This window comes from Moschus berezovskii, chromosome 6 (genome assembly GCF_049115385.1).
Source record: "Moschus berezovskii isolate FMDL1 chromosome 6, NW_MosBer_1.0, whole genome shotgun sequence".
NCBI lineage: Eukaryota > Metazoa > Chordata > Mammalia > Artiodactyla > Moschidae > Moschus > Moschus berezovskii.
The window spans coordinates 480,267-501,342 of record NC_142465.1 but is presented as its reverse complement, the minus strand read 5'-3'; positions in this window follow the sequence as shown (position 1 = coordinate 501,342).

The window sequence follows — 21,076 nt, the reverse complement described above, 5'->3', positions numbered from 1 at the left end:
CCGAGCCCAGCCTCCTTTCCAAGGAGTCCTGCGCCTTCGGTTGCACTGAAAGGCAATAGCACGGGGAAGCCTAGGAAGGGGCTGAGTCATGTCGGACACACTTCCTCAGCCTGCTCCTTTCAGGGAAGCAACGCTGGCAGCTAGGAAAGCCTTCTCCAGCTCGGAAAGTGCCAGAGAGATGCAGGCCGCGCACCCGGAAATCTCGGTGCTTGGAGCCCATCTCAGCGTATCCCAGGGGCAAAGCGAACGCCTCTCTGCCAAATCCAGCTTTGCAGACGCAGGCCGCTAGGCTGCCTCTGCATTGGCGAAGGAAGCTCTCTCCTCCCGCTTCCGGCCAAGTCTGCTTCTCAGCCTGAGCGAATCTCAGTGGGAACGGTCTTTCCTCTGGGGCCGTTGCTCCTGTGCCTGGGGCTGCCGCGAGGGCACCACCCTCATAGGGTAAGGCCAAACCCACCCCACATGTCTTTGCTCCTCTGGAGAGCTGCAGGCAGCCTCAAACTCTCAGGAAGCTTCTCGGCTGAGACGCAGAAGCACTCTGGCTGGGATCTCGCATCCCCTGCCTGGAGGCCCATGGTGCCTGTTTCTCCCTGTGCGTTGCTTCAGCAGAGCGGCCAGGCAACATCTGCCCCATCTACCCTTCTGCTCTTCCCTTCCAGCTGACCGCGTTCTCCCTGCTCTACTCTAGCCCTAGGAAGTTTGGAGACAACCGGGCTCCTCCTCCTGTGCAAGGAGTCCTGGGGCCCAGTTGGAGTGGAAAGGCAAAACCACAGGCAAGCCCAGGAGAGTGCTGAGTCATGTCTGACACACTCCCTCAGCCTGCTCCTTCATGGCTAGCGAGGCTGTGAGCTAGGAAAGTCTTTGGGAGCTCAGCAAGTGGAAGCGAGATGCAGGCCACACCCAGCAATCCCGGTGCTTGGGGCAGGCCTCCCAGCCTCCCAGTGCCAAAGCGAGCTCCTCTCTGCCTAAGGCAGCTTTGCACACGCAGGCCGCTCTGCTGCCTCTGCATCCACGAAGGAAGCTCTCTAGGCCCGCTTCCTGCGAAATCTGCTTCCGCCTGAGGGAAAAGCCCTTGGAGAGGTCTTTGCTCAGGGGCCGTTTCTCCTGTGCCTGGGGAAGAGGGAAGGGCACCACACTCCCAAGGAAAGGCCAGACACACTCCACACGTCTTTGCTCTTCTGGAGGGCGGCATGGAGCCTCCACCTGGGAGGTCGCTTCTCAGCTGAGACGCAGGGCCATTCTGGCTGTGATCCCGCAGCCCCTGCCTGGAGGCCCACGGTGCCTGTTTCTCTCTGGGCGTTGCTTCCAGAGTGCGGCCAAGCAACATCTTCACCATGGGCACAACAGCGCTTCCCTTCCGTCTGACAGACTTCTCAGTGCTCTGCCCTAGACCTCTGAAGTGGGGAGACAACCGAGCCCAGCCTCCTTTCCAAGGAGTCCTGCGCCTTCGGTTGCACTGAAAGGCAATAGCACGGGGAAGCCTAGGAAGGGGCTGAGTCATGTCGGACACACTTCCTCAGCCTGCTCCTTTCAGGGAAGCAACGCTGGCAGCTAGGAAAGCCTTCTCCAGCTCGGAAAGTGCCAGAGAGATGCAGGCCGCGCACCCGGAAATCTCGGTGCTTGGAGCCCATCTCAGCGTCTCCCAGGGGCAAAGCGAACGCCTCTCTGCCAAATCCAGCTTTGCAGACGCAGGCCGCTAGGCTGCCTCTGCATTGGCGAAGGAAGCTCTCTCCTCCCGCTTCCTGCCAAGTCTGCTTCTCAGCCTGAGCGAATCTCAGTGGGAACGGTCTTTCCTCTGGGGCCGTTGCTCCTGTGCCTGGGGCTGCCGCGAGGGCACCACCCTCACAGGCAAAGGCCAAACCCACCCCACATGTCTTTGCTCCTCTGGAGAGCTGCAGGCAGCCTCAAACTCTCAGGAAGCTTCTCGGCTGAGACGCAGAAGCACTCTGGCTGGGATCTCGCATCCCCTGCCTGGAGGCCCATGGTGCCTGTTTCTCCCTGTGCGTTGCTTCAGCAGAGCGGCCAGGCAACATCGGCCCCATCTACCCTTCTGCTCTTCCCTTCCAGCTGACCGCGTTCTCCCTGCTCTACTCTAGCCCTAGGAAGTTTGGAGACAACCGGGCTCCTCCTCCTGTGCAAGGAGTCCTGGGGCCCAGTTGGAGTGGAAAGGCAAAACCACAGGCAAGCCCAGGAGAGTGCTGAGTCATGTCTGACACACTCCCTCAGCCTGCTCCAACATGGCTAGCGAGGCTGTGAGCTAGAAAAGTCTTTGGGAGCTCAGCAAGTGGAAGCGAGATGCAGGCCCCAACGCACCAATCCCGGTGCTTGGGGCAGGCCTCCCAGCCTCCCAGTGCCAAAGCGAGCTCCTCTCTGCCAAAGGCAGCTTTGCACACGCAGGCCGCTCTGCTGCCTCTGCATCCACGAAGGAAGCTCTCTAGGCCCGCTTCCTGCGAAATCTGCTTCCGCCTGAGGGAAAAGCCCTTGGAGAGGTCTTTGCTCAGGGGCCGTTTCTCCTGTGCCTGGGGAAGAGGGAAGGGCACCACACTCCCAAGGAAAGGCCAGACACACTCCACACGTCTTTGCTCTTCTGGAGGGCGGCATGGAGCCTCCACCTGGGAGGTAGCTTCTCAGCTGAGACGCAGGGGCATTCTGGCTGTGATCCCGCAGCCCCTGCCTGGAGGCCCACGGTGCCTGTTTCTCTCTGGGCGTTGCTTCCAGAGTGCGGCCAAGCAACATCTTCACCATGGGCACAACAGCGCTTCCCTTCCGTCTGACAGACTTCTCAGTGCTCTGCCCTAGACCTCTGAAGTGGGGAGACAACCGAGCCCAGCCTCCTTTCCAAGGAGTCCTGCGCCTTCGGTTGCACTGAAAGGCAATAGCACGGGGAAGCCTAGGAAGGGGCTGAGTCATGTCGGACACACTTCCTCAGCCTGCTCCTTTCAGGGAAGCAACGCTGGCAGCTAGGAAAGCCTTCTCCAGCTCGGAAAGTGCCAGACAGATGCAGGCCGCGCACCCGGAAATCTCGGTGCTTGGAGCCCATCTCAGCGTCTCCCAGGGGCAAAGCGAACGCCTCTCTGCCAAATCCAGCTTTGCAGACGCAGGCCGCTAGGCTGCCTCTGCATTGGCGAAGGAAGCTCTCTCCTCCCGCTTCCTGCCAAGTCTGCTTCTCAGCCTGAGCGAATCTCAGTGGGAACGGTCTTTCCTCTGGGGCCGTTACTCCTGTGCCTGGGGCTGCCGCGAGGGCACCACCCTCACAGGGAAAGGCCAAACCCACCCCACATGTCTTTGCTCCTCTGGAGAGCTGCAGGCAGCCTCAAACTCTCAGGAAGCTTCTCGGCTGAGACGCAGAAGCACTCTGGCTGGGATCTCGCATCCCCTGCCTGGAGGCCCATGGTGCCTGTTTCTCCCTGTGTGTTGCTTCAGCAGAGCGGCCAGGCAACATCGGCCCCATCTACCCTTCTGCTCTTCCCTTCCAGCTGACCGCGTTCTCCCTGCTCTACTCTATCCCTAGGAAGTTTGGAGACAACCGGACTCCTCCTCCTGTGCAAGGAGTCCTGGGGCCCAGTTGGAGTGGAAAGGCAAAACCACAGGCAAGCCCAGGAGAGTGCTGAGTCATGTCTGACACACTCCCTCAGCCTGCTCCTTCATGGCTAGCGAGGCTGTGAGCTAGGAAAGTCTTTAGGAGCTCAGCAAATGGAAGCGAGATGCAGGCCCCAACCCAGCAATCCCGGTGCTTGGGGCAGGCCTCCCAGCCTCCCAGTGCCAAAGCGAGCTCCTCTCTGCCAAAGGCAGCTTTGCACACGCAGGCCTCTCTGCTGCCTCTGCATCCACGAAGGAAGCTCTCTAGGCCCGCTTCCTGCGAAATCTGCTTCCGCCTGAGGGAAAAGCCCTTGGAGAGGTCTTTGCTCAGGGGCCGTTTCTCCTGTGCCTGGGGAAGAGGGAAGGGCACCACACTCCCAAGGAAAGGCCAGACACACTCCACACGTCTTTGCTCTTCTGGAGGGCGGCATGGAGCCTCCACCTGGGAGGTAGCTTCTCAGCTGAGACGCAGGGCCATTCTGGCTGTGATCCCGCAGCCCCTGCCTGGAGGCCCACGGTGCCTGTTTCTCTCTGGGCGTTGCTTCCCGAGTGCGGCCAAGCAACATCTTCACCATGGGCACAACAGCGCTTCCCTTCCGTCTGACAGACTTCTCAGTGCTCTGCCCTAGACCTCTGAAGTGGGGAGACAACCGAGCCCAGCCTCCTTTCCAAGGAGTCCTGCGCCTTCGGTTGCACTGAAAGGCAATAGCACGGGGAAGCCTAGGAAGGGGCTGAGTCATGTCGGACACACTTCCTCAGCCTGCTCCTTTCAGGGAAGCAACGCTGGCAGCTAGGAAAGCCTTCTCCAGCTCGGAAAGTGCCAGAGAGATGCAGGCCGCGCACCCGGAAATCTCGGTGCTTGGAGCCCATCTCAGCGTCTCCCAGGGGCAAAGCGAACGCCTCTCTGCCAAATCCAGCTTTGCAGACGCAGGCCGCTAGGCTGCCTCTGCATTGGCGAAGGAAGCTCTCTCCTCCCGCTTCCTGCCAAGTCTGCTTCTCAGCCTGAGCGAATCTCAGTGGGAACGGTCTTTCCTCTGGGGCCGTTACTCCTGTGCCTGGGGCTGCCGCGAGGGCACCACCCTCACAGGGAAAGGCCAAACCCACCCCACATGTCTTTGCTCCTCTGGAGAGCTGCAGGCAGCCTCAAACTCTCAGGAAGCTTCTCGGCTGAGACGCAGAAGCACTCTGGCTGGGATCTCGCATCCCCTGCCTGGAGGCCCATGGTGCCTGTTTCTCCCTGTGCGTTGCTTCAGCAGAGCGGCCAGGCAACATCGGCCCCATCTACCCTTCTGCTCTTCCCTTCCAGCTGACCGCGTTCTCCCTGCTCTACTCTAGCCCTAGGAAGTTTGGAGACAACCGGGCTCCTCCTCCTGTGCAAGGAGTCCTGGGGCCCAGTTGGAGTGGAAAGGCAAAACCACAGGCAAGCCCAGGAGAGTGCTGAGTCATGTCTGACACACTCCCTCAGCCTGCTCCTTCATGGCTAGCGAGGCTGTGAGCTAGGAAAGTCTTTGGGAGCTCAGCAAGTGGAAGCGAGATGCAGGCCCCAACCCAGCAATCCCGGTGCTTGGGGCAGGCCTCCCAGCCTCCCAGTGCCAAAGCGAGCTCCTCTCTGCCAAAGGCAGCTTTGCACACGCAGGCCGCTCTGCTGCCTCTGCATCCACGAAGGAAGCTCTCTAGGCCCGCTTCCTGCGAAATCTGCTTCCGCCTGAGGGAAAAGCCCTTGGAGAGGTCTTTGCTCAGGGGCCGTTTCTCCTGTGCCTGGGGAAGAGGGAAGGGCACCACACTCCCAAGGAAAGGCCAGACACACTCCACACGTCTTTGCTCTTCTGGAGAGCGGCATGGAGCCTCCACCTGGGAGGTAGCTTCTCAGCTGAGACGGAGGGCCATTCTGGCTGTGATCCCGCAGCCCCTGCCTGGAGGCCCACGGTGCCTGTTTCTCTCTGGGCGTTGCTTCCCGAGTGCGGCCAAGCAACATCTTCACCATGGGCACAACAACGCTTCCCTTCCGTCTGACAAACTTCTCAGTGCTCTGCCCTAGACCTCTGAAGTGGGGAGACAACCGAGCCCAGCCTCCTTTCCAAGGAGTCCTGCGCCTTCGGTTGCACTGAAAGGCAATAGCACGGGGAAGCCTAGGAAGGGGCTGAGTCATGTCGGACACACTTCCTCAGCCTGCTCCTTTCAGGGAAGCAACGCTGGCAGCTAGGAAAGCCTTCTCCAGCTCGGAAAGTGCCAGAGAGATGCAGGCCGCGCACCCGGAAATCTCGGTGCTTGGAGCCCATCTCAGCGTCTCCCAGGGGCAAAGCGAACGCCTCTCTGCCAAATCCAGCTTTGCAGACGCAGGCCGCTAGGCTGCCTCTGCATTGGCGAAGGAAGCTCTCTCCTCCCGCTTCCTGCCAAGTCTGCTTCTCAGCCTGAGCGAATCTCAGTGGGAACGGTCTTTCCTCTGGGGCCGTTGCTCCTGTGCCTGGGGCTGCCGCGAGGGCACCACCCTCACAGGGAAAGGCCAAACCCACCCCACATGTCTTTGCTCCTCTGGAGAGCTGCAGGCAGCCTCAAACTCTCAGGAAGCTTCTCGGCTGAGACGCAGAAGCACTCTGGCTGGGATCTCGCATCCCCTGCCTGGAGGCCCATGGTGCCTGTTTCTCCCTGTGCGTTGCTTCAGCAGAGCGGCCAGGCAACATCTGCCCCATCTACCCTTCTGCTCTTCCCTTCCAGCTGACCGCGTTCTCCCTGCTCTACTCTAGCCCTAGGAAGTTTGGAGACAACCGGGCTCCTCCTCCTGTGCAAGGAGTCCTGGGGCCCAGTTGGAGTGGAAAGGCAAAACCACAGGCAAGCCCAGGAGAGTGCTGAGTCATGTCTGACACACTCCCTCAGCCTGCTCCTTCATGGCTAGCGAGGCTGTGAGCTAGGAAAGTCTTTGGGAGCTCAGCAAGTGGAAGCGAGATGCAGGCCCCAACCCAGTAATCCCGGAGCTTGGGGCAGGCCTCCCAGCCTCCCAGTGCCAAAGCGAGCTCCTCTCTGCCAAAGGCAGCTTTGCACACGCAGGCCGCTCTGCTGCCTCTGCATCCACGAAGGAAGCTCTCTAGGCCCGCTTCCTGCGAAATCTGCTTCCGCCTGAGGGAAAAGCCCTTGGAGAGGTCTTTGCTCAGGGGCCGTTTCTCCTGTGCCTGGGGAAGAGGGAAGGGCACCACACTCCCAAGGAAAGGCCAGACACACTCCACACGTCTTTGCTCTTCTGGAGGGCGGCATGGAGCCTCCACCTGGGAGGTAGCTTCTCAGCTGAGACGCAGGGGCATTCTGGCTGTGATCCCGCAGCCCCTGCCTGGAGGCCCACGGTGCCTGTTTCTCTCTGGGCGTTGCTTCCCGAGTGCGGCCAAGCAACATCTTCACCATGGGCACAACAGCGCTTCCCTTCCGTCTGACAGACTTCTCAGTGCTCTGCCCTAGACATCTGAAGTGGGGAGACAACCGAGCCCAGCCTCCTTTCCAAGGAGTCCTGCGCCTTCGGTTGCACTGAAAGGCAATAGCACGGGGAAGCCTAGGAAGGGGCTGAGTCATGTCGGACACACTTCCTCAGCCTGCTCCTTTCAGGGAAGCAACGCTGGCAGCTAGGAAAGCCTTCTCCAGCTCGGAAAGTGCCAGAGAGATGCAGGCCGCGCACCCGGAAATCTCGGTGCTTGGAGCCCATCTCAGCGTCTCCCAGGGGCAAAGCGAACGCCTCTCTGCCAAATCCAGCTTTGCAGACGCAGGCCGCTAGGCTGCCTCTGCATTGGCGAAGGAAGCTCTCTCCTCCCGCTTCCTGCCAAGTCTGCTTCTCAGCCTGAGCGAATCTCAGTGGGAACGGTCTTTCCTCTGGGGCCGTTGCTTCTGTGCCTGGGGCTGCCGCGAGGGCACCACCCTCACAGGGAAAGGCCAAACCCACCCCACATGTCTTTGCTCCTCTGGAGAGCTGCAGGCAGCCTCAAACTCTCAGGAAGCTTCTCGGCTGAGACGCAGAAGCACTCTGGCTGGGATCTCGCATCCCCTGCCTGGAGGCCCATGGTGCCTGTTTCTCCCTGTGCGTTGCTTCAGCAGAGCGGCCAGGCAACATCGGCCCCATCTACCCTTCTGCTCTTCCCTTCCAGCTGACCGCGTTCTCCCTGCTCTACTCTAGCCCTAGGAAGTTTGGAGACAACCGGACTCCACCTCCTGTGCAAGGAGTCCTGGGGCCCAGTTGGAGTGGAAAGGCAAAACCACAGGCAAGCCCAGGAGAGTGCTGAGTCATGTCTGACACACTCCCTCAGCCTGCTCCTTCATGGCTAGCGAGGCTGTGAGCTAGGAACGTCTTTGGGAGCTCAGCAAGTGGAAGCGAGATGCAGGCCCCAACCCAGCAATCCCGGTGCTTGGGGCAGGCCTCCCAGCCTCCCAGTGCCAAAGCGAGCTCCTCTCTGCCAAAGGCAGCTTTGCACACGCAGGCCGCTCTGCTGCCTCTGCATCCACGAAGGAAGCTCTCTAGGCCCGCTTCCTGCGAAATCTGCTTCCGCCTGAGGGAAAAGCCCTTAGAGAGGTCTTTGCTCAGGGGCCGTTTCTCCTGTGCCTGGGGAAGAGGGAAGGGCACCACACTCCCAAGGAAAGGCCAGACACACTCCACACGTCTTTGCTCTTCTGGAGGGCGGCATGGAGCCTCCACCTGGGAGGTAGCTTCTCAGCTGAGACGCAGGGGCATTCTGGCTGTGATCCCGCAGCCCCTGCCTGGAGGCCCACGGTGCCTGTTTCTCTCTGGGCGTTGCTTCCCGAGTGCGGCCAAGCAACATCTTCACCATGGGCACAACAGCGCTTCCCTTCCGTCTGACAGACTTCTCAGTGCTCTGCCCTAGACCTCTGAAGTGGGGAGACAACCGAGCCCAGCCTCCTTTCCAAGGAGTCCTGCGCCTTCGGTTGCACTGAAAGGCAATATCACGGGGAAGCCTAGGAAGGGGCTGAGTCATGTCGGACACACTTCCTCAGCCTGCTCCTTTCAGGGAAGCAACGCTGGCAGCTAGGAAAGCCTTCTCCAGCTCGGAAAGTGCCAGAGAGATGCAGGCCGCGCACCCGGAAATCTCGGTGCTTGGAGCCCATCTCAGCGTCTCCCAGGGGCAAAGCGAACGCCTCTCTGCCAAATCCAGCTTTGCAGACGCAGGCCGCTAGGCTGCCTCTGCATTGGCGAAGGAAGCTCTCTCCTCCCGCTTCCTGCCAAGTCTGCTTCTCAGCCTGAGCGAATCTCAGTGGGAACGGTCTTTCCTCTGGGGCCGTTGCTCCTGTGCCTGGGGCTGCCGCGAGGGCACCACCCTCACAGGGAAAGGCCAAACCCACCCCACATGTCTTTGCTCCTCTGGAGAGCTGCAGGCAGCCTCAAACTCTCAGGAAGCTTCTCGGCTGAGACGCAGAAGCACTCTGGCTGGGATCTCGCATCCCCTGCCTGGAGGCCCATGGTGCCTGTTTCTCCCTGTGCGTTGCTTCAGCAGAGCGGCCAGGCAACATCTGCCCCATCTACCCTTCTGCTCTTCCCTTCCAGCTGACCGCGTTCTCCCTGCTCTACTCTAGCCCTAGGAAGTTTGGAGACAACCGGGCTCCTCCTCCTGTGCAAGGAGTCCTGGGGCCCAGTTGGAGTGGAAAGGCAAAACCACAGGCAAGCCCAGGAGAGTGCTGAGTCATGTCTGACACACTCCCTCAGCCTGCTCCTTCATGGCTAGCGAGGCTGTGAGCTAGGAACGTCTTTGGGAGCTCAGCAAGTGGAAGCGAGATGCAGGCCCCAACCCAGCAATCCCGGTGCTTGGGGCAGGCCTCCCAGCCTCCCAGTGCCAAAGCGAGCTCCTCTCTGCCAAAGGCAGCTTTGCACACGCAGGCCGCTCTGCTGCCTCTGCATCCACCAAGGAAGCTTTCTAGGCCCGCTTCCTGCGAAATCTGCTTCCGCCTGAGGGAAAAGCCCTTGGAGAGGTCTTTGCTCAGGGGCCGTTTCTCCTGTGCCTGGGGAAGAGGGAAGGGCACCACACTCCCAAGGAAAGGCCAGACACACTCCACACGTCTTTGCTCTTCTGGAGAGCGGCAAGGAGCCTCCACCTGGGAGGTAGCTTCTCAGCTGAGACGGAGGGCCATTCTGGCTGTGATCCCGCAGCCCCTGCCTGGAGGCCCACGGTGCCTGTTTCTCTCTGGGCGTTGCTTCCCGAGTGCGGCCAAGCAACATCTTCACCATGGGCACAACAACGCTTCCCTTCCGTCTGACAAACTTCTCAGTGCTCTGCCCTAGACCTCTGAAGTGGGGAGACAACCGAGCCCAGCCTCCTTTCCAAGGAGTCCTGCGCCTTCGGTTGCACTGAAAGGCAATAGCACGGGGAAGCCTAGGAAGGGGCTGAGTCATGTCGGACACACTTCCTCAGCCTGCTCCTTTCAGGGAAGCAACGCTGGCAGCTAGGAAAGCCTTCTCCAGCTCGGAAAGTGCCAGAGAGATGCAGGCCGCGCACCCGGAAATCTCGGTGCTTGGAGCCCATCTCAGCGTCTCCCAGGGGCAAAGCGAACGCCTCTCTGCCAAATCCAGCTTTGCAGACGCAGGCCGCTAGGCTGCCTCTGCATTGGCGAAGGAAGCTCTCTCCTCCCGCTTCCTGCCAAGTCTGCTTCTCAGCCTGAGCGAATCTCAGTGGGAACGGTCTTTCCTCTGGGGCCGTTGCTCCTGTGCCTGGGGCTGCCGCGACGGCACCACCCTCACAGGGAAAGGCCAAACCCACCCCACATGTCTTTGCTCCTCTGGAGAGCTGCAGGCAGCCTCAAACTCTCAGGAAGCTTCTCGGCTGAGACGCAGAAGCACTCTGGCTGGGATCTCGCATCCCCTGCCTGGAGGCCCATGGTGCCTGTTTCTCCCTGTGCGTTGCTTCAGCAGAGCGGCCAGGCAACATCGGCCCCATCTACCCTTCTGCTCTTCCCTTCCAGCTGACCGCGTTCTCCCTGCTCTACTCTAGCCCTAGGAAGTTTGGAGACAACCGGGCTCCTCCTCCTGTGCAAGGAGTCCTGGGGCCCAGTTGGAGTGGAAAGGCAAAACCACAGGCAAGCCCAGGAGAGTGCTGAGTCATGTCTGACACACTCCCTCAGCCTGCTCCTTCATGGCTAGCGAGGCTGTGAGCTAGGAAAGTCTTTGGGAGCTCAGCAAGTGGAAGCGAGATGCAGGCCCCAACCCAGCAATCCCGGTGCTTGGGGCAGGCCTCCCAGCCTCCCAGTGCCAAAGCGAGCTCCTCTCTGCCAAAGGCAGCTTTGCACACGCAGGCCGCTCTGCTGCCTCTGCATCCACGAAGGAAGCTCTCTAGGCCCGCTTCCTGCGAAATCTGCTTCCGCCTGAGGGAAAAGCCCTTGGAGAGGTCTTTGCTCAGGGGCCGTTTCTCCTGTGCCTGGGGAAGAGGGAAGGGCACCACACTCCCAAGGAAAGGCCAGACACACTCCACACGTCTTTGCTCTTCTGGAGGGCGGCATGGAGCCTCCACCTGGGAGGTAGCTTCTCAGCTGAGACGCAGGGGCATTCTGGCTGTGATCCCGCAGCCCCTGCCTGGAGGCCCACGGTGCCTGTTTATCTCTGGGCGTTGCTTCCCGAGTGCGGCCAAGCAACATCTTCACCATGGGCACAACAGCGCTTCTCTTCCGTCTGACAGACTTCTCAGCGCTCTGCCCTAGACCTCTGAAGTGGGGAGACAACCGAGCCCAGCCTCCTTTCCAAGGAGTCCTGCGCCTTCGGTTGCACTGAAAGGCAATAGCACGGGGAAGCCTAGGAAGGGGCTGAGTCATGTCGGACACACTTCCTCAGCCTGCTCCTTTCAGGGAAGCAACGCTGGCAGCTAGGAAAGCCTTCTCCAGCTCGGAAAGTGCCAGAGAGATGCAGGCCGCGCACCCGGAAATCTCGGTGCTTGGAGCCCATCTCAGCGTCTCCCAGGGGCAAAGCGAACGCCTCTCTGCCAAATCCAGCTTTGCAGACGCAGGCCGCTAGGCTGCCTCTGCATTGGCGAAGGAAGCTCTCTCCTCCCGCTTCCTGCCAAGTCTGCTTCTCAGCCTGAGCGAATCTCAGTGGGAACGGTCTTTCCTCTGGGGCCGTTGCTCCTGTGCCTGGGGCTGCCGCGACGGCACCACCCTCACAGGGAAAGGCCAAACCCACCCCACATGTCTTTGCTCCTCTGGAGAGCTGCAGGCAGCCTCAAACTCTCAGGAAGCTTCTCGGCTGAGACGCAGAAGCACTCTGGCTGGGATCTCGCATCCCCTGCCTGGAGGCCCATGGTGCCTGTTTCTCCCTGTGCGTTGCTTCAGCAGAGCGGCCAGGCAACATCGGCCCCATCTACCCTTCTGCTCTTCCCTTCCAGCTGACCGCGTTCTCCCTGCTCTACTCTAGCCCTAGGAAGTTTGGAGACAACCGGGCTCCTCCTCCTGTGCAAGGAGTCCAGGGGCCCAGTTGGAGTGGAAAGGCAAAACCACAGGCAAGCCCAGGAGAGTGCTGAGTCATGTCTGACACACTCCCTCAGCCTGCTCCTTCATGGCTAGCGAGGCTGTGAGCTAGGAAAGTCTTTGGGAGCTCAGCAAGTGGAAGCGAGATGCAGGCCCCAACCCAGCAATCCCGGTGCTTGGGGCAGGCCTCCCAGCCTCCCAGTGCCAAAGCGAGCTCCTCTCTGCCAAAGGCAGCTTTGCACACGCAGGCCGCTCTGCTGCCTCTGCATCCACGAAGGAAGCTCTCTAGGCCCGCTTCCTGCGAAATCTGCTTCCGCCGGAGGGAAAAGCCCTTGGAGAGGTCTTTGCTCAGGGGCCGTTTCTCCTGTGCCTGGGGAAGAGGGAAGGGCACCACGCTCCCAAGGAAAGGCCAGACACACTCCGCACGTCTTTGCTCTTCTGGAGGGCGGCATGGAGCCTCCACGTGGGAGGTCGCTTCTCAGCTGAGACGCAGGGGCATTCTGGCTGTGATCCCGCAGCCCCTGCCTGGAGGCCCACGGTGCCTGTTTCTCTCTGGGCGTTGCTTCCAGAGTGCGGCCAAGCAACATCTTCACCATGGGCACAACAGCGCTTCCCTTCCGTCTGACAGACTTCTCAGTGCTCTGCCCTAGACCTCTGAAGTGGGGAGACAACCGAGCCCAGCCTCCTTTCCAAGGAGTCCTGCGCCTTCGGTTGCACTGAAAGGCAATAGCACGGGGAAGCCTAGGAAGGGGCTGAGTCATGTCGGACACACTTCCTCAGCCTGCTCCTTTCAGGGAAGCAACGCTGGGAGCTAGGAAAGCCTTCTCCAGCTCGGAAAGTGCCAGAGAGATGCAGGCCGCGCACCCGGAAATCTCGGTGCTTGGAGCCCATCTCAGCGTCTCCCAGGGGCAAAGCGAACGCCTCTCTGCCAAATCCAGCTTTGCAGACGCAGGCCGCTAGGCTGCCTCTGCATTGGCGAAGGAAGCTCTCTCCTCCCGCTTCCTGCCAAGTCTGCTTCTCAGCCTGAGCGAATCTCAGTGGGAACGGTCTTTCCTCTGGGGCCGTTGCTCCTGTGCCTGGGGCTGCCGCGAGGGCACCACCCTCACAGGGAAAGGCCAAACCCACCCCACATGTCTTTGCTCCTCTGGAGAGCTGCAGGCAGCCTCAAACTCTCAGGAAGCTTCTCGGCTGAGACGCAGAAGCACTCTGGCTGGGATCTCGCATCCCCTGCCTGGAGGCCCATGGTGCCTGTTTCTCCCTGTGCGTTGCTTCAGCAGAGCGGCCAGGCAACATCTGCCCCATCTACCCTTCTGCTCTTCCCTTCCAGCTGACCGCGTTCTCCCTGCTCTACTCTAGCCCTAGGAAGTTTGGAGACAACCGGGCTCCTCCTCCTGTGCAAGGAGTCCTGGGGCCCAGTTGGAGTGGAAAGGCAAAACCACAGGCAAGCCCAGGAGAGTGCTGAGTCATGTCTGACACACTCCCTCAGCCTGCTCCTTCATGGCTAGCGAGGCTGTGAGCTAGGAAAGTCTTTGGGAGCTCAGCAAGTGGAAGCGAGATGCAGGCCCCAACCCAGCAATCCCGGTGCTTGGGGCAGGCCTCCCAGCCTCCCAGTGCCAAAGCGAGCTCCTCTCTGCCAAAGGCAGCTTTGCACACGCAGGCCGCTCTGCTGCCTCTGCATCCACGAAGGAAGCTCTCTAGGCCCGCTTCCTGCGAAATCTGCTTCCGCCTGAGGGAAAAGCCCTTGGAGAGGTCTTTGCTCAGGGGCCGTTTCTCCTGTGCCTGGGGAAGAGGGAAGGGCACCACACTCCCAAGGAAAGGCCAGACACACTCCACACGTCCTTGCTCTTCTGGAGGGCGGCATGGAGCCTCCACCTGGGAGGTAGCTTCTCAGCTGAGACGCAGGGGCATTCTGGCTGTGATCCCGCAGTCCCTGCCTGGAGGCCCACGGTGCCTGTTTCTCTCTGGGCGTTGCTTCCAGAGTGCGGCCAAGCAACATCTTCACCATGGGCACAACAGAGCTTCCCTTCCGTCTGACAGACTTCTCAGTGCTCTGCCCTAGACCTCTGAAGTGGGGAGACAACCGAGCCCAGCCTCCTTTCCAAGAGTTCTGCGCCTTCGGTTGCACTGAAAGGCAATAGCACGGGGAAGCCTAGGAAGGGGCTGAGTCATGTCGGACACACTTCCTCAGCCTGCTCCTTTCAGGGAAGCAACGCTGGCAGCTAGGAAAGCCTTCTCCAGCTCGGAAAGTGCCAGAGAGATGCAGGCCGCGCACCCGGAAATCTCGGTGCTTGGAGCCCATCTCAGCGTCTCCCAGGGGCAAAGCGAACGCCTCTCTGCCAAATCCAGCTTTGCAGACGCAGGCCGCTAGGCTGCCTCTGCATTGGCGAAGGAAGCTCTCTCCTCCCGCTTCCTGCCAAGTCTGCTTCTCAGCCTGAGCGAATCTCAGTGGGAACGGTCTTTCCTCTGGGGCCGTTACTCCTGTGCCTGGGGCTGCCGCGAGGGCACCACCCTCACAGGGAAAGGCCAAACCCACCCCACATGTCTTTGCTCCTCTGGAGAGCTGCAGGCAGCCTCAAACTCTCAGGAAGCTTCTCGGCTGAGACGCAGAAGCACTCTGGCTGGGATCTCGCATCCCCTGCCTGGAGGCCCATGGTGCCTGTTTCTCCCTGTGCGTTGCTTCAGCAGAGCGGCCAGGCAACATCTGCCCCATCTACCCTTCTGCTCTTCCCTTCCAGCTGACCGCGTTCTCCCTGCTCTACTCTAGCCCTAGGAAGTTTGGAGACAACCGGGCTCCTCCTCCTGTGCAAGGAGTCCTGGGGCCCAGTTGGAGTGGAAAGGCAAAACCACAGGCAAGCCCAGGAGAGTGCTGAGTCATGTCTGACACACTCCCTCAGCCTGCTCCTTCATGGCTAGCGAGGCTGTGAGCTAGGAAAGTCTTTGGGAGCTCAGCAAGTGGAAGCGAGATGCAGGCCCCAACCCAGCAATCCCGGTGCTTGGGGCAGGCCTCCCAGCCTCCCAGTGCCAAAGCGAGCTCCTCTCTGCCAAAGGCAGCTTTGCACACGCAGGCCGCTCTGCTGCCTCTGCATCCACGAAGGAAGCTCTCTAGGCCCGCTTCCTGCGAAATCTGCTTCCGCCTGAGGGAAAAGCCCTTGGAGAGGTCTTTGCTCAGGGGCCGTTTCTCCTGTGCCTGGGGAAGAGGGAAGGGCACCACACTCCCAAGGAAAGGCCAGACACACTCCACACGTCTTTGCTCTTCTGGAGAGCGGCAAGGAGCCTCCACCTGGGAGGTAGCTTCTCAGCTGAGACGGAGGGCCATTCTGGCTGTGATCCCGCAGCCCCTGCCTGGAGGCCCACGGTGCCTGTTTCTCTCTGGGCGTTGCTTCCCGAGTGCGGCCAAGCAACATCTTCACCATGGGCACAACAACGCTTCCCTTCCGTCTGACAAACTTCTCAGTGCTCTGCCCTAGACCTCTGAAGTGGGGAGACAACCGAGCCCAGCCTCCTTTCCAAGGAGTCCTGCGCCTTCGGTTGCACTGAAAGGCAATAGCACGGGGAAGCCTAGGAAGGGGCTGAGTCATGTCGGACACACTTCCTCAGCCTGCTCCTCTCAGGGAAGCAACGCTGGGAGCTAGGAAAGCCTTCTCCAGCTCGGAAAGTGCCAGAGAGATGCAGGCCGCGCACCCGGAAATCTCGGTGCTTGGAGCCCATCTCAGCGTCTCCCAGGGGCAAAGCGAACGCCTCTCTGCCAAATCCAGCTTTGCAGACGCAGGCCGCTAGGCTGCCTCTGCATTGGCGAAGGAAGCTCTCTCCTCCCGCTTCCTGCCAAGTCTGCTTCTCAGCCTGAGCGAATCTCAGTGGGAACGGTCTTTCCTCTGGGGCCGTTGCTCCTGTGCCTGGGGCTGCCGCGAGGGCACCACCCTCACAGGGAAAGGCCAAACCCACCCCACATGTCTTTGCTCCTCTGGAGAGCTGCAGGCAGCCTCAAACTCTCAGGAAGCTTCTCGGCTGAGACGCAGAAGCACTCTGGCTGGGATCTCGCATCCCCTGCCTGGAGGCCCATGGTGCCTGTTTCTCCCTGTGCGTTGCTTCAGCAGAGCGGCCAGGCAACATCGGCCCCATCTACCCTTCTGCTCTTCCCTTCCAGCTGACCGCGTTCTCCCTGCTCTACTCTAGCCCTAGGAAGTTTGGAGACAACCGGGCTCCTCCTCCTGTGCAAGGAGTCCTGGGGCCCAGTTGGAGTGGAAAGGCAAAACCACAGGCAAGCCCAGGAGAGTGCTGAGTCATGTCTGACACACTCCCTCAGCCTGCTCCTTCATGGCTAGCGAGGCTGTGAGCTAGGAACGTCTTTGGGAGCTCAGCAAGTGGAAGCGAGATGCAGGCCCCAACCCAGCAATCCCGGTGCTTGGGGCAGGCCTCCCAGCCTCCCAGTGCCAAAGCGAGCTCCTCTCTGCCAAAGGCAGCTTTGCACACGCAGGCCGCTCTGCTGCCTCTGCGTCCACCAAGGAAGCTCTCTAGGCCCGCTTCCTGCGAAATCTGCTTCCGCCTGAGGGAAAAGCCCTTGGAGAGGTCTTTGCTCAGGGGCCGTTTCTCCTGTGCCTGGGGAAGAGGGAAGGGCACCACACTCCCAAGGAAAGGCCAGACACACTCCACACGTCTTTGCTCTTCTGGAGAGCGGCAAGGAGCCTCCACCTGGGAGGTAGCTTCTCAGCTGAGACGGAGGGCCATTCTGGCTGTGATCCCGCAGCCCCTGCCTGGAGGCCAACGGTGCCTGTTTCTCTCTGGGCGTTGCTTCCCGAGTGCGGCCAAGCAACATCTTCACCATGGGCACAACAACGCTTCCCTTCCGTCTGACAAACTTCTCAGTGCTCTGCCCTAGACCTCTGAAGTGGGGAGACAACCGAGCCCAGCCTCCTTTCCAAGGAGTCCTGCGCCTTCGGTTGCACTGAAAGGCAATAGCACGGGGAAGCCTAGGAAGGGGCTGAGTCATGTCGGACACACTTCCTCAGCCTGCTCCTTTCAGGGAAGCAACGCTGGCAGCTAGGAAAGCCTTCTCCAGCTCGGAAAGTGCCAGAGAGATGCAGGCCGCGCACCCGGAAATCTCGGTGCTTGGAGCCCATCTCAGCGTCTCCCAGGGGCAAAGCGAACGCCTCTCTGCCAAATCCAGCTTTGCAGACGCAGGCCGCTAGGCTGCCTCTGCATTGGCGAAGGAAGCTCTCTCCTCCCGCTTCCTGCCAAGTCTGCTTCTCAGCCTGAGCGAATCTCAGTGGGAACGGTCTTTCCTCTGGGGCCGTTGCTCCTGTGCCTGGGGCTGCCGCGAGGGCACCACCCTCACAGGGAAAGGCCAAACCCACCCCACATGTCTTTGCTCCTCTGGAGAGCTGCAGGCAGCCTCAAACTCTCAGGAAGCTTCTCGGCTGAGACGCAGAAGCACTCTGGCTGGGATCTCACATCCCCTGCCTGGAGGCCCATGGTGCCTGTTTCTCCCTGTGCGTTGCTTCAGCAGAGCGGCCAGGCAACATCTGCCCCATCTACCCTTCTGCTCTTCCCTTCCAGCTGACCGCGTTCTCCCTGCTCTACTCTAGCCCTAGGAAGTTTGGAGACAACCGGGCTCCTCCTCCTGTGCAAGGAGTCCTGGGGCCCAGTTGGAGTGGAAAGGCAAAACCACAGGCAAGCCCAGGAGAGTGCTGAGTCATGTCTGACACACTCCCTCAGCCTGCTCCTTCATGGCTAGCGAGGCTGTGAGCTAGGAAAGTCTTTGGGAGCTCAGCAAGTGGAAGCGAGATGCAGGCCCCAACCCAGCAATCCCGGTGCTTGGGGCAGGCCTCCCAGCCTCCCAGTGCCAAAGCGAGCTCCTCTCTGCCAAAGGCAGCTTTGCACACGCAGGCCGCTCTGCTGCCTCTGCATCCACGAAGGAAGCTCTCTAGGCCCGCTTCCTGCGAAATCTGCTTCCGCCTGAGGGAAAAGCCCTTGGAGAGGTCTTTGCTCAGGGGCCGTTTCTCCTGTGCCTGGGGAAGAGGGAAGGGCACCACACTCCCAAGGAAAGGCCAGACACACTCCACACGTCTTTGCTCTTCTGGAGGGCGGCATGGAGCCTCCACCTGGGAGGTAGCTTCTCAGCTGAGACGGAGGGCCATTCTGGCTGTGATCCCGCAGCCCCTGCCTGGAGGCCCACGGTGCCTGTTTCTCTCTGGGCGTTGCTTCCCGAGTGCGGCCAAGCAACATCTTCACCATGGGCACAACAGCGCTTCCCTTCCGTCTGACAGACTTCTCAGTGCTCTGCCCTAGACATCTGAAGTGGGGAGACAACCGAGCCCAGCCTCCTTTCCAAGGAGTCCTGCGCCTTCGGTTGCACTGAAAGGCAATAGCACGGGGAAGCCTAGGAAGGGGCTGAGTCATGTCGGACACACTTCCTCAGCCTGCTCCTTTCAGGGAAGCAACGCTGGCAGCTAGGAAAGCCTTCTCCAGCTCGGAAAGTGCCAGAGAGATGCAGGCCGCGCACCCGGAAATCTCGGTGCTTGGAGCCCATCTCAGCGTCTCCCAGGGGCAAAGCGAACGCCTCTCTGCCAAATCCAGCTTTGCAGACGCAGGCCGCTAGGCTGCCTCTGCATTGGCGAAGGAAGCTCTCTCCTCCCGCTTCCGGCCAAGTCTGCTTCTCAGCCTGAGCGAATCTCAGTGGGAACGGTCTTTCCTCTGGGGCCGTTGCTCCTGTGCCTGGGGCTGCCGCGACGGCACCACCCTCACAGGGAAAGGCCAAACCCACCCCACATGTCTTTGCTCCTCTGGAGAGCTGCAGGCAGCCTCAAACTCTCAGGAAGCTTCTCGGCTGAGACGCAGAAGCACTCTGGCTGGGATCTCGCATCCCCTGCCTGGAGGCCCATGGTGCCTGTTTCTCCCTGTGCGTTGCTTCAGCAGAGCGGCCAGGCAACATCTGCCCCATCTACCCTTCTGCTCTTCCCTTCCAGCTGACCGCGTTCTCCCTGCTCTACTCTAGCCCTAGGAAGTTTGGAGACAACCGGGCTCCTCCTCCTGTGCAAGGAGTCCTGGGGCCCAGTTGGACTGGAAAGGCAAAACCACAGGCAAGCCCAGGAGAGTGCTGAGTCATGTCTGACACACTCCCTCAGCCTGCTCCTTCATGGCTAGCGAGGCTGTGAGCTAGGAAAGTCTTTGGGAGCTCAGCAAGTGGAAGCGAGATGCAGGCCCCAACCCAGCAATCCCGGTGCTTGGGGCAGGCCTCCCAGCCTCCCAGTGCCAAAGCGAGCTCCTCTCTGCCAAAGGCGGCTTTGCACACGCAGGCCGCTCTGCTGCCTCTGCATCCACGAAGGAAGCTCTCTAGGCCCGCTTCCTGCGAAATCTGCTTCCACCTGAGGGAAAAGCCCTTGGAGAGGTCTTTGCTCAGGGGCCGTTTCTCCTGTTCCTGGGGAAGAGGGAAGGGCACCACACTCCCAAGGAAAGGCCAGACACACTCCACACGTCTTTGCTCTTCTGGAGGGCGGCATGGAGCCTCCACCTGGGAGGTAGCTTCTCAGCTGAGACGCAGGGCCATTCTGGCTGTGATCCCGCAGCCCCTGCCTGGAGGCCCACGGTGCCTGTTTCTCTCTGGGCGTTGCTTCCCGAGTGCGGCCAAGCAACATCTTCACCATGGGCACAACAGCGCTTCTCTTCCGTCTGACAGACTTCTCAGTGCTCTGCCCTAGACCTCTGAAGTGGGGAGACAACCGAGCCCAGCCTCCTTTCCAAGGAGTCCTGCGCCTTCGGTTGCACTGAAAGGCAATAGCACGGGGAAGCCTAGGAAGGGGCTGAGTCATGTCGGACACACTTCCTCAGCCTGCTCCTTTCAGGGAAGCAACGCTGGCAGCTAGGAAAGCCTTCTCCAGCTCGGAAAGTGCCAGAGAGATGCAGGCCGCGCACCCGGAAATCTCGGTGCTTGGAGCCCATCTCAGCGTCTCCCAGGGGCAAAGCGAACGCCTCTCTGCCAAATCCAGCTTTGCAGACGCAGGCCGCTAGGCTGCCTCTGCATTGGCGAAGGAAGCTCTCTCCTCCCGCTTCCTGCCAAGTCTGCTTCTCAGCCTGAGCGAATCTCAGTGGGAACGGTCTTTCCTCTGGGGCCGTTGCTCCTGTGTCTGGGGCTGCCGCGAGGGCACCACTCTCACAGGGAAAGGCCAAACCCACCCCACATGTCTTTGCTCCTCTGGAGAGCTGCAGGCAGCCTCAAACTCTCAGGAAGCTTCTCGGCTGAGACGCAGAAGCACTCTGGCTAGGATCTCGCATCCCCTGCCTGGAGGCCCATGGTGCCTGTTTCTCCCTGTGCGTTGCTTCAGCAGAGCGGCTAGGCAACATCGGCCCCATCTACCCTTCTGCTCTTCCCTTCCAGCTGACCGCGTTCTCCCTGCTCTACTCTAGCCCTAGGAAGTTTGGAGACAACCGGGCTCCTCCTCCTGTGCAAGGAGTCCTGGGGCCCAGTTGGAGTGGAAAGGCAAAACCACAGGCAAGCCCAGGAGAGTGCTGAGTCATGTCTGACACACTCCCTCAGCCTGCTCCTTCATGGCTAGCGAGGCTGTGAGCTAGGAAAGTCTTCGGGAGCTCAGCAAGTGGAAGCGAGAGGCAGGCCCCAACCCAGCAATCCCGGTGCTTGGGGCAGGCCTCCCAGCCTCCCAGTGCCAAAGCGAGCTCCTCTCTGCCAAAGGCAGCTTTGCACACGCAGGCCGCTCTGCTGCCTCTGCATCCACGAAGGAAGCTCTCTAGGCCCGCTTCCTGCGAAATCTGCTTCCGCCTGAGGGAAAAGCCCTTGGAGAGGTCTTTGCTCAGGGGCCGTTTCTCCTGTGCCTGGGGAAGAGGGAAGGGCACCACACTCCCAAGGAAAGGCCAGACACACTCCACACGTCTTTGCTCTTCTGGAGGGCGGCATGGAGCCTCCACCTGTGAGGTAGCTTCTCAGCTGAGACGCAGGGGCATTCTGGCTGTGATCCCGCAGCCCCTGCCTGGAGGACCACGGTGCCTGTTTCTCTCTGGGCGTTGCTTCCAGAGTGCGGCCAAGCAACATCTTCACCATGGGCACAACAGAGCTTCC